This window comes from Molossus molossus, unplaced genomic scaffold (genome assembly GCF_014108415.1).
Source record: "Molossus molossus isolate mMolMol1 unplaced genomic scaffold, mMolMol1.p scaffold_m16_p_10, whole genome shotgun sequence".
NCBI lineage: Eukaryota > Metazoa > Chordata > Mammalia > Chiroptera > Molossidae > Molossus > Molossus molossus.
Window position 1 is genome coordinate 90,966,941 of NW_023425345.1, and position 13,914 is coordinate 90,980,854.

General features: G+C 43.3%; 1 pseudogene; it reads right to left on the reverse strand.

The window, feature by feature from the left end:
• Positions 1 to 1,974: 1,974 nt before the first annotated feature.
• Positions 1,975 to 12,460, reverse strand: LOC118623803 (annotated as a pseudogene).
• Between the last annotated feature and the right edge of the window lie 1,454 nt (positions 12,461 to 13,914).

Genomic DNA, 13,914 nt, shown 5'->3' on the forward strand with positions numbered 1-13,914 from the left:
CCCCCTTCCCAGCCCCCAGCCCAAGGCAACAACTAATCTACTTTCTGTCTCTATAGATGTGCCTTTTAGGCATTTCAGGTAAACAGAATCAAATAATATGTGATCTCTTCTGTCTGGCTTCTTTCATTTAGCATGTTTCTGAGGTTCTATCTTGTAGCCCATATTAGTCCTTTGTAACTCTTTGTAATACTAGTAACAAATAGCATTCCATTCTAAAAATAAATCCTATTTTGTTCATACATTCACCAGTTGATGGATATTTGATTGTTTCCACTTTGGGTTTACTCTGAATACCGCTATGAACATTCATATGCAAGTGTTTGTATGGACATATGTTTTCATTTCTCTTTATGCTCAACTTTTTGAGGATCTGCCAAAGTTTTTTATAAGGTTGGATTATTTTACATCCCCATAAGCCCAGTGTATGAATCTAAATTCTGGTCACCCAATTCCAATGTATGGAGGGGGGTGGTTTCCCTACACCAACAAGCAATTCTCAGACATGAGCTGGCTGTCCTATAATTCAACTCAATTCTGATACTATCTACCTAAATGTAGGGTCAGATCTCACAGGTTAAGTCCTACAAGACCGTCCCCTCAACTTCCCCAACACATACACACACATACTTCAGCCGTCAATCACAAGTACAGGTTGCCACCTGGGCTTATGACTGAATGATTATAAATCAGAAGTTACAACAACTCCCCCCCAGGTTCCACTAATTTGCTAGAGTGACTCACAGAACTCTGAGGAGCCTTCTGTTTATTAGATTGCTGGTTCTTTACAAAAGAACATAAGTCAGGAACAGCTAGATGAAAGAGATGTGCAAGGCATCTGTGAAGAGCTCTCCTGTCCCCCCGAGGGACTCACTCTCCCCAAAGCTCCAGGTGTTCACCAACTCAGAAGCTCTCTTGGCTTTTATGGGGGCTTCATTACATAGACATGATGGATTAAATCACTGGCCATTAGTGACTAAACTCAATCACCAGCGCCTCTCCACTCCCCACAGGTCATGTGGTTGTCACATGGATATCACATGGATGGCTCTACTAGCAGCTAGCCTCCATCGTTTGGCTGATTCCATAACTCACCCCATTCTCATAACAAGACGCCTTTGCTGCTCGGTCACTTAGGAAATTCAAAGGTTTTTAGGAACTCTATGGCAGACACAGGTCGAAGACCAAACATATTTATTATAAATGACAATATCACAATGATGTTCCAGTTTCTCCATAATCTCTCAAACCTTTATTGTTTGTCTTTTTTATTATAGTGTTATCCTGGTGAATGTAAATGGGTGTCTCATTGTAGTTTTAATTTGTATTTTTCTAGTGATTAAAAATCTTTAGCATATTTTCATTTCTTTATTGGCTCTTCCTATATCCTCTTGGTAACATGTCCACCAATCTTTTGCCTGTTTTTTGTTGTTGTTGTTGTTGTTTAATTTTAGAATTTTGCTTTTTTTCTAATTGTTATTTGTATTCTTACTGGGTTATTTGTCTTTTAACTTTGTAAGAGTTCTTTTGGGTATAAGTCCTTTATCAGATGTATGATTTACAAATATTTTCTCCTAGTCTGTGGCTTTTTTTAGTTTCTTAATGTGTCTTTTGAAGCACAAACACTTTTAATTTTGATGAAGTTCAGTTAATCAATTTTTAAGTTAATTTTTTGTATGATGTGATATAAAAGTCTAAATCCACGTTCTTATACATGGACATCAACTTGTCTCAGAACCATTGTTGAAAAGACGATCCTTTCCCCCCATTATATTTCTTTGGCATCTTTCTCTAAAATCAACTGGCCGTACATGTATGAATGTATTTCTAGACTCTTAATTCTATTCTATTGATTTACATTTCTATCCTTATGCAAAATATCTAGGAAAAAATTACTAAAAATTAATCTTATAATCAAGATGGTAAGATTTTTTTTTTTTGGAAGGAGAATTTTTATTACTTTTATGTACAGAAAACTCAGCAGTATACTCTGAAGCCTCGTTTGGTGGCCAGTTCTTCAGCCTTGGTCTTTTCCAGCTTGGCAATGTGAGCAGCATCTGTAGACCCAGGATGGGGCCTCCCCAGTGGCGGCGGATCCCATCATATCTGCCACTGTGATCGGTTCAGATGGCTCCCACCCGCTTAGCCAGAGCTCCTTTGTCTTCCGAGTTAGCCTGTGTGAGGGCGATGGTGGTGCAGGTCTTCCTGTGGACTAGACACCCCAGCCTGGCCTTCCCCTTGATGATGCAGTGGGGAACCCCCATCTTACAGCACAGTGCAGGCAGGAGGATGACCAGCTCAGTGGGATCCATGTCGTGTGCAATCACTACCAGCTGGGCTTCTCGTTCTCCACCAAGGTGGTGACAATGTTAACCCCTGCTCGAAGGACAGGTGGCCTCTTGAAGGGACATCCCCTTTGCCAGCAGCTTTTTTGTCAGTCTGGGCCAACAACCTCTGCTTCTTCTCTTGCTTTGTCTCTGGTCTGGACTTGTGGGCCGGCTTAAGCAGCTGAGTAGCTGTCTGGCGGTCTAAGGCCTGAGTGCACGGTTAATGGTGGGAGGCACTTTCAGACACTTACAGAGAGTAGCTCTTTGCCGCTGCAGCCAAATGTACCGGGGCCGTTTGACAAAGCAAGTGAGACCCCTTTAAGGCTGGATGTCCTGTCCAATGCCAAAGTTCTCGGGCCTTTTCTCAAACAGGGGATTTGCCACCTTCTTGGCCTCCCGCTTCTTCATGGCAGCCGGCGCCACCTTCTTGCCCTCGGCCTTCTTTCCTGTTGGCACCCTGGGCAACGGGAGAGGCGGTAAGTTGTCAAATCAAGAAGTCCTCCAATTTCGCTCTTTCTCAAAAAAATTTTTTTGGCTATTTGGGTCCTCTGGATTTTCATTCAGTTCAAAGCACTTTTTAATTTCCCTTTGGATGTATTGTTATACACATGGATTATTTACAAATGGGTTATTTCATTTTCATACATCTATGGATTTTCCATATAGTTTCTGTTATTTATTTCTACTTGTATTGCTGTCAAAGAACATCTTTTTTTTTGCTTTCCATCAAAATGGAAAAATGCAGAGTGTAAAGATTAAGAATAGCCTTAAAGCAAAAGGTAATAGAGTCTGGACCTTCCTTTGACCAAAGGCAGAGAGAAACATCTTCCCTGTGGTCTAGGCCACCTGGCACGAAGAAGAGCATGTTGAACTATCTTTGTCATTGTGCACAAACTACAGAGATGACGCTGAAGAGAGGGATACAGGTCATTCCAGATAAGTGTGCTCTAAAATGGTTCTGAAAACTGGACCTCTGCAGATTTGATTCTCCCGCAGTAACTTCTGATTTCCTGGAGCTTGGTAGACTAAAAGAACGGAAGTTGGTAGAACCTGCTCTTCGGAATTCTTTACATTCTACGTAGAGCAAAACTACCGCTAGTACCCCAATGAATTCTGCCTCACCCGCCAAGCATCCAGTAACTAAAGCTCAGATTCCATTTCGGGGGCTCTGTAGGAAAGGCGTTGGGCACATTCATGTATAAGAGCAGGCCAGAGGCTAAAAAGGACAGTCAAGTTCATAAAGCCACCGATGTGGAGGACTTAGAAACACACTACCAGATCCCACTTCAAGGAAATGGGTATATTTTATATTTTTTTATTTTTTTTATCCTCACCCGAGGACACTTTTCCATTTTTTGTTCAGATAGAGTGGGAGGGAGAGAGAGGAAGAGAGAGAGAGAGAGAAACATCGATGTGAAGGGACACATCGGACACATCGAGTGGCTGCCACCCGCACGACCAACCAGGGCCGGGAACAAACTGCAACCGAGGTACATGCCTTTAGCGGGAACCGAACCCGGGTCTCTCTGTACCGCAGGCCGACGCTCTAACCCCTGAGCCAAACCGGCCAGGGCGAAATGGGTATATTTTATATTACTCAAATCCCTCAAGATTTTTTTTCTGGCCCCATAATGTGATCTGTTTTGGGAAAGGTACCATGTGCCATTGAAAATCATGAATATTCTGCTAGTTTTAGATGGATAGTTTTAATGTCAACTAGGTCAGGTTGATTGATCGTGTTGTTCAGGTCTTCTCTAGTCTTACTGATTTGCAGTCTACTTGTTCTATGAATTGTTGAGAGACAGTATTGAAATCTCTGATTATGATGATAGATTTGTCTATTTTTATTTGTATTTATATCAATTTTTGCTTCATATTTTCTGAAATTCTAATTTCAGGTGCATAATTATTTATGATCGTTGTGTCCTCTTAATTAGTTGTTCCTTTTCCATTATGAAATACACTTCTTTATTGTTTATACTGTTCTTTGATCTGAAATTTATTTTTCCTGGTATCAATATAGACATTCCAGCTTTATTTTTATTGTACTTGTATTTTTACATTTACAGTGTTTTTTTTCCAGGCAGTATACATTGAGTCATGCTTTTTTTTTTTTTTTTTTTTTGCATTTAATAATCATACAGAGAGTAAAGATTAAGAATAGCAGCCTTGGCCGGTTTGGCTCAGCGGTTAGAGCGTTGGCCTGCGGTCCAGAGAGACCCGGGTTCGTTTCCCACTAAGGGCATGTACCTCGGTTGCATTTTGTCCCTGGCCCTGGTTGGGTCGTGTGGGTGGCAACCACTCGATGTATCCCTTTCACGTCGATGTTTCTCTCTCTCTCTCCCTACAACTCTATCTGAACAAAATATGGAAAAATGTCCTCCGGTGAGGATTAAAAAAAAAAGATTAAGAATAGCCTTGAAGCAAAAGGTAATAGAGTCTGGAACTTCAGCCTCTATATATATAGACTATATAAAGACCACCTAGATTTTATATATAGACTAACACAGGCTTAAATCTAGCATCTTGCTATTTGTTTGCTTTGCTATATTTTTCCTTTTTCTGCCTTCCTGTGGGCTGTTTCGTAAGATTCCACTTAATTTGTTTGTTAGCTTCTTAGGTATAACTCTTTTCTTTATTTTTTTCTTTTTTAGTGGTTGCTTTAGGTCTTATAAGTTATTTAAAAATTTTTTAATATGTTTTTATTGATTTTTTTAGAGAGAGAGAAACATTGATGTGAGAGAGAAACGTTAACCAGCTGCCTCCTGCACCCCCTCCTCCCACTGGGGATCAAGCCCACAACCTGGGCATGTGCCCTGACTGGGAATCGAACCAGGACCTCTCAGTCCGTGGGACAGCGCTCAATCCACTGAACCACACCAACTGGGGTACAGGGTACATTTTCTAACTTAATGTGCTCTACCTCCCAGTGATATCATACTACTTCATGTGTAGTATAAGAACTCTGCAACATTTCCCTTCTCCTAGACTTTATGCTATTGTCATACATTTTATTTCTACATATATTGTTATTAACTCTATACTACATTGGTATTGTGTTTAACCAACCAATTATCTTTTAAAGAGATTTAAATAACTTAAAGATATTATATTCTTACCAACATATTTACTATTTTTTGTGCTCTTCATTTCTTTAGGTAGATTCATCCTTTCGTATGGAATCAATTTTATTCTCCCCAAAAGACTTACTTCAATATATATATATATTTTTTTATCCTCACCCGAGGACATTTTTCCATTTTTTGCACAGACAGAGTGGGAGGGAGAGAGAGGAAGGGAGAGAGAGAGAGAAACATCGACGCGAAGGGACACACCGAGTGGCTGCCACCCGCACAACCAACCAGGGCCGGGGACAAACTGCAACCGAAGTACGCGCCCTTAGCGGGAACCGAACCTGGGTCTCTCCAGACCGCAGGCCGACGCTCTAACCGCTGAGCCAAACTGGCCAGGGCACTTCAATATTTTTTTTAGTGTGGGTCTGTCAGTGATAAATTCTTTCAGCTTTTGTTGAATGAAAATATTATTTGCCTTTTTGTCTAGAGAAAGATATTTTACTGACTATAGAATTCTAGATTGATAGTGTTTTCTTTCAGTATTTTAAAGATATTTTTCACTGTCCTCTTTTGTAATATTTTCTACAAACAAACAAACAAACAAACAAACAAAAAACCACCCTGCTGTCAGGCTTACCTTTGTTTCTTTGTATATATTATGTGGGGGATTTTCCCCCTTTCGGCTGCATTTTCCCCCTCTTATTGTAGTCTTTATTTTTCACTTTAAAAGATTTTACATTGCAGTTTACATTCAATATTATCATGTACTAGTTTCAGGTGTGCAGCGCAGTGGCCAGCCAGTCGCAGACTGGACAAAGGATCTCTGTGACATTTCCAGTCCCCAGCGGGCACTTCTGTGGCTGATTTTAAGATTTTCTGTTTGCCACTGTTTTCCAGTAATTTGATTAGAATTGCCTTGTAGTTTTCTTTATATTGGGGTTTATTGAGCTTCTTGGATTTGTGACTTTATAGTTTTCCCTGAATTTGGGAAAATTTCAGCCATTATTTTCTTTCTTTTTTTTTTTATCCTCACCCGAGGACATTTTTCCATTTTTTGTTCAGGTAGAGTGGGAGGGAGAGAGAGGAACAGAGAGAGAGAGAGAAACATCGATGTGAAGGGACACATCGAGTGGCTGCCACCCGCACAACCGACCAGGGCTGGGGACAAACTGCAACCGAGGTACATGCCCTTAGCGGGAACCGAACCCGGGTCTCTCAGGACCGCAGGCCGACGCTCTAACCGCTGAGCCAAACCGGACAGGGCTCAGCCATTATTTTCTCAAATATTTTTTCTCTGTCTCTTCTCTATCAGAGACTTCAATTATACCTACATCGGGTTCCTTGGATGATACTGTCTGCTTTTAAAATTATTTTCTCTCTGTGTGATTCCTTTTGGATAGTTTCCATTGTCTTTAATTTTATTAATCTGTTCTTCTGCGATGTCTAATATGTTATTAATCCCAACCAGTGCATTTTTCATCTGTAGCAGTGTGGTTTTTACCTCTAGACGTTTAAATATCACCTGTGTCTCTACTTATCAGGATGGATATTCCTATAGTTTTGTCAAGATATAAAATATAATTATAACTGTTTTAATGTCCTTGTTTGATGATTCTGACATCCCTGTCCGTTCTGGGTTGGTTTCTACTTCTCAAGTTTTTCCCTTATTATGCCTCCTCTTTGTATTACTGGTAATTTTGTTTTTTTTTTTTTTTATTAGCAATTGGTAGCTGCACAAATTGTTTATTTTATATTTCTTTTTTTTTATGAATTTTTTATTTATTTTTTTGTTACAGATATTTTACCTTTTTACCCCATTGGCACCCCCCACCCCACCCCACCTCCGCCCCATCCCCGGCTTAGTTGTCCATGTCCATTGGTCATGCATACATGCATATAAGTTCTGTGGTTTATCTCTTCCCACCCCCCGATCCCCCCACCCCCTCTTCTGAGGGATGTCAGTCTGTGCCCTACTTCCATGTGTCTGGGTCTACTGTATTCCTCAGACTGTTATGTTCATTATATTCCGTATATAAGTGAGATCATGTGGTATTTGTCTTTTTCTGCTTGGCTTCTTTCACTTAGGATAATACTTTCCAGGTCCCTCCATGTCGTCTCAAAGGATAAGAGATCTTTCTTTCTTACCGCTGCATAGTACTCCATTGTGTATATGTACCACAGCTTTTTTATCCATTCGTCTACTGGTGGACACTTGGGCTGTTTCCAGATCTTAGCTATTGTAAATAGTGCTGCTATGAACATGGAGGTACATATATTCTTCCTGATTGGTGTTTCAGGCTTCTTAGGGCATATTCCCAGCAGTGGGATCACTGGGTCAAATGGAAGTTCAATTTTTAATTTTTTGAGGTAGCACCATATTGTTTTCCATAGCGGCTGCACCAGTCTGCATTCCCACCAGCAGTGTACTAGAGTCCCCTTTTCTCCACACCCTCGCCAGCACTTGTTGTTTGATGATTTGTTGATGGCGGCCATTCTGACAGGTGTGAGGTGATACCTCATTGTTGTTTTAATTTGCATCTCTCTGATGATTAGTGACACTGAGCATTTTTTCATATATCTCTTGGCCATTTGTATGTCCTGTTTGGAGAGGTGTCTATTTAGCTCCTCTGCCTGTTTTTTAATTGGGTTCTTTGTCTTCCTTTTGTTTAGTTGTATGAGCACTCTATATATATTGGAAATTAACCCCTTATCTGATACATCATTGGCAATGATGTTCTCCCATACAGTGGGTTGCCTTTCCATTTTGATGGTTGTTTCTTTTGCTGTGCAGAAGCTTTTTAGTTTAATGTAGTCCCATGTGTTCATTTTCTCCTTTATTTCTGTTGCCTTAGGTGATGCATCAGTGAAAATTCTGCTCCGTATGATGTCCGAAATTTTGTTGCCTACATTTTCTTCTAGTATTTTTATGGATTCACGGGTCACATTTAAGTCTTTTATCCATTTTGAGTTTATTTTTGTGTATGGTGTAAGTTGATGGTCTAGTTTCATTTTTTTGCATGTAGCTGTCCAATTTTCCCAACACCATTTATTAAAGAGGCTGTCTTTACTCCACTGTATGCTCTTGCCACCTTTGTCAAATATTAATTGAGCGTATTGCCTTGGGTCCATTTCTGGGTTTTCAGTTCTGTTCCACTGGTCTATATGCCTGTTCTTGTGCCAGTACCAGGCTGTTTTGGTTACAGTCGCTTTGTAGTATAACCTGATATCTGGTATTGTGATCCCACCTACTTTGTTCTTTTTTTTCAAGATTGCTGTGGCTATTCGGGGTCTTTTTGGTTCCATATGAACTTTTGAAGTATTTGTTCTAGTTCTATGAAATATGTCGTTGGTATTTTGATGGGTATTGCATTGAATCTATAGATTGCTTTGGGTAGTATGGACATTTTAATGATGTTAATTCTTCCAATCCATGAACAGGGTATGTGCTTCCACTTTTTTATATCTTCCTCTATTTCTTTTTTAAATGACCTGTAGTTTTCTGCAAATAGGTCCTTTACTTCTTTGGTTAAGTTTATTCCTAGGTATCGTAATTTTTTTGGAGCGATGGTAAATGGGATTGTTTTTTCAGTTTCTCTTTCTGTGAGTTCATCATTGGTGTACAAGAATGCCGTCGATTTCTTGACGTTAATTTTGTATCCTGCTACTTTGCCAAATTCATTTATTAAGTCTAGTAGATTTTTGATGGAGTCTTTAGGGTTTTCTATGTATAATATCATGTCATCTGCAAATAATGACAGTTTCACTTCCTCCTTTCCAATTTGGATCCCTTTTATTTTTTCTTCATGTCTGATCGCTGTGGCTAAGACTTCCTTACTGGTAATTTTGTATCGTTTATCAGATATTTGAATGTTGCCCTGTGACGGTCTGCATGTTTTTGTATTTTTATGAACATTCTTGAGCTTTTACCTGCAGTGACTTTAAGTTGCTTGAAAACAGATGGATCCTTTTGGGTTTTCCTTTTAACATTTGTGAAGTGGGACCAAAGCAGCATTTGGTCTGAGGATAATCATTCCCCACTTTTAAGGCAAGAAAGACCCTTCTGAGTCCTCAAACCAATGCCTGTGAGTTACTCCATTGTTCAGTGTGTGTGGTGGGAACAGACATGTTCTCCCTCATGGTTTGGGGGAGCTGCTTCCTCAGCCTAGGGGAGCTTACACCTGTGCTTGGCCACTCACGGGGGCTGTCCCTCGGCACCCCTCCGACTTCTGTCTCTCTGCAGCTGGCTCTTCTCCGCCACTCCGGCTGAACACTGTCTGTGGCCGCTCCCTCCATCAGCTTCATACTCGCTTCACGGTGCTTCCCAGGCCCCCCCAGGTGTTTCCTTCCCCAGACAAAGCTGAAAACTCCCTTAGGACAGGGAACTGGGGCAGCTGTGGGGTTTACCTTGTTAACTTTTCATTTCTCGGAGATCACTGCCTTTTGTTGCTTGATGTCTAATGTCTTTAAAAGGTGATTGATGTGTATTTTCCAGTTTTTTCGTTGCTGGGAGCAGGAGGGTAAATCTGGTTCCTGATACTGTACTTTGGTCAGGAACGAACGTCTCAAAACTGGGGGGGGAGAGGGCCAGAGGTTTCCTCCGGGGACTCTGCATTGCTGTCACTACGATATAACTCTTCTGGGGTCTCTACTGATTGTCCCGTACTGAGAAATCTGGTTCCGACCAGTCTGAACGCAAACTGCCCTGTGTGAGTTCTGGGAATAGCTCAACTTGTAGCCCCCCGGTGGTGTTTTTCCTGGTCTCGTGGACTTTCCCCTACGCTGTGCGGCTTGGTAGTCAACACAGACGTAAGGACAAACTTATACAGATTCTTGGAGCTCTTCCTTACATATGTCCTCTTCTTTGTTACTCTCCCCTACAAATTCCAGCTGCCTTTGCCTCCCCAACTTTGATCTCTGTATTCTTACCTCAGGGCGCCACCTTTCCCGCCGTGTGGTCTGGAAAGTGTGTCCAGGAACGAGAAAGAGGTGATCACAGGGTCCATTTCATTGGTTTCCCCCTTTTCAGGGATCACAGTCCTACCTGTTCCCCAGCCTCTGAAAGTGGCTGGTTTATACATTTGTCCAGTTTTGTTGTTGTCTGTTATGAGTGTCAAACCCAATACAAGTTTCTCCAACATGGGGGAAGCAGCGATTGCCAATGTAAGTATTTGTTAATGACAAAATACAAATTATAATATTGAAAGTGGGGTGTTTTGTTTTGTTTTTGTTTTTTTCAAATAAATATGTCCCACCCTCACCAAAATTCTGATTACCCCTTAACAGAGGGCTTGGCTCTTGAGAATCACTCGTCTAGTGAAATCCATACATTCAACGCCTTTAATTCAACATGGATTCAAACAATTCATACACCTTATTTTGGGGAAGGTGCTGTGCTCGGTTTTGAACATATAAAAATGAATAAGACACCATTGCTGCCTCGAGGATTTACTGTCCGAGTGATAACTGAATCAGATTATTATCGTATAACTGGGTAAGGGTAGTGATAGAGATCCGTGCAAAACATGAATGAGGTAAGACGAGGAGGGGAGGTAGGGACACCAGATCCAGCTTAGAGACAGGTGGGAGCTTGACAAAGACTGCTGCTGGGGGTGACATTTAAGCTGAATCTTTAACGATGGGGAGCAATTCACCAGGCAAAGAGCGAAAGCAAAGACGTGAAGGCAGAAGCAGCAAAGTACGCCTGAGCATGACAGACCATGCGAGGTTGCTGAAGCAAAAATTCCCAGAGAGGGAGAGGCAGGGATGGCCTGGAGAGGCCGGCAGAGGTCAGGACACAGAGGGCATGTCATGCCACACTGGGGAGCCTGCCATTGGGCCCGAGTCTTTTACATAACTCTGCACGGTGGCTGGCAGGATGCATGGCTGCCTCAGCACGCAGCAGGTATTATTAGATGATGATCGTGAAAGGCAAATCCGAGAAACTGCAAAACTCCGAGCAGAGCCAAGCCTCTTATGCTCTGAGACTCCAGAAAGTTATCTGACTCCTCTGCCCCTTTGCAAATTCAGCTGAGATGCACGGCCATGGTGGGGAGCCAACGCTGAGGTGCTGCCTTCTTGGCAGTTGGCTAACCCTCTAGGCTTGTCTGGATGGCTGGAGAACAGTAGGGGAGAAAGGGGAGCGAGTGGGGAGCAGAGGGAGCCAGTGGGGTAGAGAGAGAAGCAGAGTTGGGAGACAGGATGTCACACTGAGACAGCAAGAAGAGGCCCATATGGAAGAAATAGGTCACAAAGAACTTTAAACCAAGAAGATAATCTTGGGAGTGGAGAGGAGAACATGGTCTTCTTCCAGCAGACTCTGCAAATCCTTGGGCACCCAAGCCACAAGCTGATTGTCCAGGGCCTCCCTTCCTCCCCGGTGGAAGGGCTGCTGGGAGTAGAGCAGTCTCCAGCCTGAACTTCTGCCAGGTTTCAGGCAACCGCTGGGCTGGCCCAAGTGGAATTCTATTGCCCCAAAGTGGAGGAGCTCCTGCAAAAGAATCCATCCTGAAGGAAAAGGGGATCTCACCTGATGACCTTGACCCATAACAAAGATTCAGTCGTCTACAGGCAAACGGTCTGAAATAAAATCCCCATGAGAAAATCACCAGGGCGCAAGCAGTGCTGGTCAGACGTTTCTTTAACAAGCATCATGACAAGGAGAGGGGCTAAGATATTCGTCCTTGATTTGAAACAGAACATAAGGCAGCTTTAGCTCCTCCAGGTCTTCAGGTCCTGAGCTATCATGACCAATGCAATAGAGTAGCTCCCCTTTATCCATGGGGGATACATCCCAAGACCCCCCGTGGATGCCTGACACCGCCGATAGTACTGAACCCTAATTCGCTTTGACTCCGCCAGAAATAGCAGCAGCGTCTTCATCGGCAGGGGCAGCCTCTCGGTAACTTCATGTTTCTCAGTCCAGACCTAGCCCTGAGTCTGTGACCGACCCTTACTCGCAGCCATCGGTCTGTGGTCGCCCGTGCCAGGGGACCCCGAGCCGAAGTCGCCCTCTGACAGCTCGGTGCTTCCTGCCGCAACGCGCTGCGGCTCATCGGGACGCATTTTCTGTCCCGTCTCACCCGCACAGGTTGTGTCTTCTCCATCCGAACGGAGCACCTGCCAGGCACTGGGACAGCAACTTCTGCAGTCTGAGGTGTGACAGAAAAACTAGCACAGACTTCTCTTTCTTTCTTCACAATTTCACAGATAGAGGATCTGTGTTTACAGTACATCCTAGCAACCTCAGCGTGACATTTTTCTTTCCTTAGTAAATTGAGAACTGTTTATTCTTTTTTAAAAAATATGTTCTATTTATTTATTTATAGAGAGAGAGAGAGAGAGATACATCGATGTGAAGAGAGAGACATCGATCGGCTGCCTCCTGCACGCCCCCTACTGGGATCAAGCCCGAAACCCGGGCATGTGTTCTGACCGGGACTCAGGAATGGAAGCGGGCCTTTCAGTCTGTGGGACGACGCCCAGTCCACTGAGCCACACTGATGGGTCCACCTGTTCACTCTTTATTTTATTTTATTTTTATTTTTTCAGATAGAGTGGGAGGGAGGGAGAGGAAGAGAGAGAGAGAGAGAAACATCGACGTGAAAGGGACATGAGTGGCTGCCACCTGCACGACCAACCAGGGCTGGGGACAAACTGCAACCGAGGTCCGTGCCCTTAGCGGGAACCGAACCCGGGTCTCTCTGGACCGCAGGCCGACGCTCTAACCGCTGAGCCAAACCGGCCAGGGCTCCACCTATTCACTCTTAAAGGAAGCACTTTACGGCTTCTCAGGGAGTATACTGTATTGCACGCATCACTACTCTAGTGCTTTCGGGCCATCGTTAAGTAAAATGAAGGTCACTTGAACACAAGCACTGCGAATCACCACCCTGGATCTGATCACCACGGGGCTACAAAGTGACCAGGGGGTGAGGCGCTTCTACAGTGTGGATTCGCTGGACAGAGAGCAAATTCCCGCCCCAGGCAGGATGGAGTGGGATGGTGTGAGACTGCATCGCGCTATTCAGAACTGCGTGCAATTTGAAACTTATGAATTGTTTTTCTAAAATTTTTTATTTAATGTTTTTGGACCACAGTTGACCACGGGTAACTGAAACCACAGAAAGTGAAACTGCAAATAGGGGGTACAACTGTGCCCATGGCTGTCCCTCGGGGGGTAGAAGGCTGGTGGGCAGGTGTTCCGCACGGACTCGCTGCGAGGGTCCCAGGCGGGAGCGATCACTTGTTCACAACACGTGTGAGGCTGCCCCGGGGACTCCGGAAGTAACTCGGGCCAATCAGCAGTGGGGTGCAGTCCACAGGGGCTGGTAAAGGCAGACACTAGGGTTGGGATTACGACCTGCTCCTGGGTTCCCACTGATATGGCTGAGACATGAGGAAACCTGAATTTCACCAGCAAAGTGCAAAGTGTGGATTCCTCCAGGGACCAGCTAGCAAGATGATACCTGACTCCTCCTTGGAGACCTTTGTTCTAGGAGAAACGTTTTCTCTTGAAT